This window comes from Lactuca sativa, chromosome 2 (assembly GCF_002870075.4).
Source record: "Lactuca sativa cultivar Salinas chromosome 2, Lsat_Salinas_v11, whole genome shotgun sequence".
NCBI classification, from domain to species: domain Eukaryota; kingdom Viridiplantae; phylum Streptophyta; class Magnoliopsida; order Asterales; family Asteraceae; genus Lactuca; species Lactuca sativa.
In genome coordinates, this window is record NC_056624.2 from 130,819,047 (window position 1) to 130,824,000 (window position 4,954).

Consider the following 4,954-nt stretch of genomic DNA (forward strand, 5'->3'; position numbering starts at 1 on the left):
GGTTATGGAATTCTCACCAATGGAAACTTCTCTATTTCAAATGTGGCTTATGTAGCTGATCTGAAACATAATTTGATAAGTGTTGCTCAGCTCGCTGATTCAAATCGACGTGTGGAATTTTGCAAAAAGTAAAGCTATGTTATGTCTGAAGACCGGAAAGAATGCTTAATCAATTCAATTCGCAACAAGAACATGTACTCGCTCGACATCAACATGATTATTGGCAAACCGCAACTCTGCCTTCTCACCAAAGCAGTTCCTGATGTTAGTTGATTATGGCACCGAAGGCTCGCTCACCTAAACTTCCGGTACATGAATGATCTCGTATCTGGTAAAATGGTGAGAGGTTTATCTCTTCTCAAATTTGAAAATGATCATTTGTGTGCTGCTTGTGAGTGTGGCAAGCAATCGAAGAAGGGTCATCCTGTTATCATCGAAAAATCCATTTCGAAACCATTGGAACTTTTGCACATTGATCTTTGTGGACCCTCCACTGTAGAAAGTCTTCATCACAAGAAATACATTCTTGTGATTGTTGATGATTTCACAAGGTTCACTTGGGTCTTCTTTCTAAGACTGAAATCCAAAACAGCCTCAGAGCTCATAAACTTCATCAAAGGAATAGAAGTTCTTATCAAACTCCCAGTTAGGAGAATCCGAAGTGACAATGGATTGGAATTCACTAATTCCACCATTGAGAAATTTCTCACTGAAAAAGGTATCGATCACAACTTCTCAGCTCCGTATACTCCACAACAAAACGGTGTAGTCGAAAGACGAAATAGAAGTCTCGTTGAAGCTGCTCGATCTATGTTAAACTTCGCAACTCTACCACTCTACCTTTGGGCTAAAGTTGTTTCTATTGCATGCTTTAATCAAAATCAAAGTATCATCAATCGATGCCTCAACATAACGCCGTACAAAGCTATGAATGGTCGGAAGCCAACAATCTCGTTTTTACATGTTTTTGGATGGAAATGCTTCATCAAGAACAACCGTGACCAACTTACCAAGTTCCAACCTAAAGCTAATGAAGCCATCTTTCTTGGGTACTCCTCAAAATTAAAAGCTTACACAGTTCTTAACCGGAGAACTCGTGTTCTGGAAGAAATCTTTGATGTTACCTTCAATGACATCTTCATTCGAAATTTTGGCCCAACCCACATCACAACTCACATTATGGAGTCCGATGCTCCTCCGCCAGGATGTCTGAACACTCAAAAAATTCTTGAAGTTGACTTTGAAACTCTCTTTGGCCCTTCCGAAACCGCACTTGATTCAGAATCCTGAACTCGGCCTACTCCTAATTCCAATAAAATCTCTCCTTCGGAAGCCCCTACCTCGTGAAACATCTCTGGTTTGATCCCAAGCTTCTCTCCTTTCGATTCCGAACAATTTCAACCTTCTCAAGTTGACGGGGAGAATACTCATCCCTCTCTTGAATCAAATGTGGATGGCTTCCAAGATGTAGCTGCTAATTTTGATGACTCCAATCCTCCCTTATGATCCGCATACTACAGAAGGGATTAAGTATCTAAATGCTTTATGAAAATCATTGATTTGTATAAATTGCATAAATTTGACATGTTGAAAACATTGTGTTTGGCTTGTATCCCCCCTGAAAATGTTTAAAAGTCATAAAAGTGTTGGGGTATGAACTCACTGTTTGACGTAGGATTCGAATCTCATGTTGATAGGGATGCTGAGTGTCAACTGATGTTTCGTACACAAGTGGATCCTATTAACATATAATAGCACATATATGTATTTAGATTAGGGAATTCCATGACTAAATATGATAGGAAACCACTCTAAGGATCTGGAATTGCTTGAACTAAGTGTTAGAATCCTATATGATTGAATGAGGGAGGTGTACGACCACCTTAAGGGTGTGTACGGCCATGGGTGTGCGGCCCATGAGTGTACGGTCATACACTCATGAAGGGAAGCGTTTTTGTGGTGTTTCCAAGGTCCTACTAGCATCTAAGGAGTGTTCTAGGTCCCATACTTAGTGGTATTGCAACTTTGAGGCCGAATACGATCATCAAAGTGGGTGTATGGCCCTAAGGGTGTGTGTGCGGCCGTACAGAGGGGTGTGCGGCCATATAGAGGGGTGTACGGTCGTACATTCACCATGATTTTGCCCAAGATTTCGATTTTTAGGTACATTAAGACTAATACCAACTTCGACTAGAAGATGGGGGCTAAACTCTCACTTTGGAGAGCCTTTAAGATGTGTACGACCAACCTTATGAAGGTGTGAGGTCGTACACCTTCAAGGAGGTGATGAAAAAGGATGAAATATGAAGAATCAAGGGATCTTTCAAGTGTAGCGTGCTAGGGGATGAATCACTTATGTTTTTGAGGCCTTTGGATGGTATTTAGATGAAGATTCTAGTGAGAGAAAGTAGTAGTGTGCAACCAAGAGAAGAAAAGAATGAAGGAAGGGGGTCTCCTCATATATATAGGTGTGAGTGACCCACCACCCCGAGTGTGCGGTCATGGGGTGGGTGTGCGGCCGCACACCCGTGTGTATAGTCGTACACTCCTCCTAGAGGGGTTTTTGGCCCGAATATCGTGCTATGATTTGGGATAACTCGACTTAGAAGCCAAACTTTGATTGTACTAGGCTTAGAAAACTTGAACCAACCCTTAAACGGCGTTAAAAGGTGATAGAATTGAGTTTAACATTGATAGAATTAACCAATTGTACAAGACAAAAGTTTCGGGTTGTCACATCATCCCCGAGTTAGAGGGAACTTTGTCTCAAAATTCAAGAATAGAGATACAAATCATGAAATTGGAAAAATATAGGGGTACTTCTGTTTCATTGAATCCTCACGCTCCCAAGTGAACTCAGGTCCCCGCATGGCATTCTAGCAAACCTTCACTATCGGGGTGCGACTTTGTTTTGTTTGTTTGACCTCCCGATCCATGATTTTGACTCATTCTTCCATGAAGATGAGGTTCTTGTTGATTTCAATATCATCGAGAGGGATCGTAAGGGTCTCTTCGGATAAACACTTCTTAAGATTCAAGACGTGGAAGACGAGATGGATGTTGCTAAGCTCTTGAGGTAAACGAAGTTTGTATGCTCCGGGACCGATCCTTGCGAGGATCTCGAATGGTCCTATGTGCCTTGGATTTAGCTTTCCACGCTTTCCAAAGCGTATCATGCCTTTCCAGGGTGAGACCTTCAGCGGAACACGGTCTCCAACCTGGAACTCCAAGGGTTTTCGTCATTTATCGGCGTAGCTCTTTTGTCTGTCTCTCGAAGATTTTAGTCATTCCCGGATTTGTACGATCTTTTCTATTGTTTTACGGATGATTTTTGGACCAGTGAGAGTGTTGTCAGGTACTTGCCCTTTAGCTAGCTGCATGTCGCCCACTTCAACCCAGCAAATAGGAGATTTGTACTTGCGGCCATAAAGGGCTTCAAACGGCATAGCCTTGATACATGTGTGATAACTGTTGTTGTAGGAGAACTCAACCAAGGGAAAATGGGTGTCCCATGACTTACCAAAATCTATGACACATGCTCTCAGCATGTCTTTTAACGTCTAAATGGTCCTCTCAGTCTGTCCATCTATCTGAGAAGGGTAAGTTGTGCTCATATCCATCTTAGTTCCAAGAGCCTTCTACAATGACTGCCAAAATCTTGAGGTACACCTGCCATCTCGATCAGAGATAATGGAGACAGGCACACCGTGCAGTCGATCAGTCTACTATAATCGTGCAGTAGATTTGTGTGAACTTTTCCATCTTGAACGTTTCTTTGATTGGCAGCACGTGAGCTGATTTTTTCAATCGGTGTACTATAACCCAGGCACACCGAGGTATCTCCGGCTGCTGAAGCAAACCTGAGGGCTTCTGGTATTCGACCTTCACCTTGGCGCAAGTCAAACAACTTGCTCATGAAGGTAGCGATCTCCGCTTTCATGTTTGGCCACCAATATAGTTTCTTGAGATCAAGTTACATCTTTTCCGATCGTGGGTGAACGGAGTATCTAGTCTTGTGAGCTTCGTTCATGACAATCTCTCTGCAACCACCGAACCTTGGGGTCCAGATACGGTTCATGAAATAATAAACTCCGTATCCCTTGACTTCTAAGATCTTCTCTATTCCTCTCAAGGCTTCGTCCGTCACGTTCTCTGGTTTCAGGGCTTCCAGCTGACCCTCTCTGATTTGTGTGGATAAGTGGGAATGGATGGTCATGGTTAATGCTTTCACACCGCGACCTGAGTCCTCCTTCTGGTAGAGGGCATCTATGACCACATTGGCCTTGCCGGTATGGTAGTGTATTTCGCACTCGTAATCACAGAGTAGCTCTATCCATCGTCGTTGCCTCATATTCAACTCCTTCTGATCGAATATATGTTGTAGGCTCTTGTCATCGGTAAAGACGGTGCACTTGATTCCGTAGATGTAATGTCTCCATATCATTAATGCGAAGACCGCTACTCCTTCTGATCGAGTATAGTTGCCTCATATTCAACTCCTTCTGATCGAGTATAGTTGACTTCTTGTGCTTTCAGTTGTCTTGAGGAATAGGCGGTAAGCTTTCCTCGCTGCATGAGCACACAGCCTAAGCCCTGATTGGATGCATTCCAGTAGACAACGAAGTCCTCTGTCCTTTCGGGCAGGGACAGGATAGGTGCGCTGCGTAGGGCTTGTTTCAATGTTTGGAACGCATTGTCTTGCTTTTCACTCCAACAAAAGGATACACCTTTTTGAGTCAGGGTGGTTAAGGGTTTGGCAATCCTAGAGAAATTTTAGATAAATCTGTGAAAATAGCCAGCGAGGCCCAAGAACTGACGGATTTCTGTGGGCGTCTTTTATTGCTAACCAGTTTTCTATCACCTTGGTTTTGGAAGGGTCCATGTGTACGCCTTCCTCGCTTACCACGTGACCTAGGAAGGTTACTTTCCGAATCCAGAATTAACACTTGGAGAA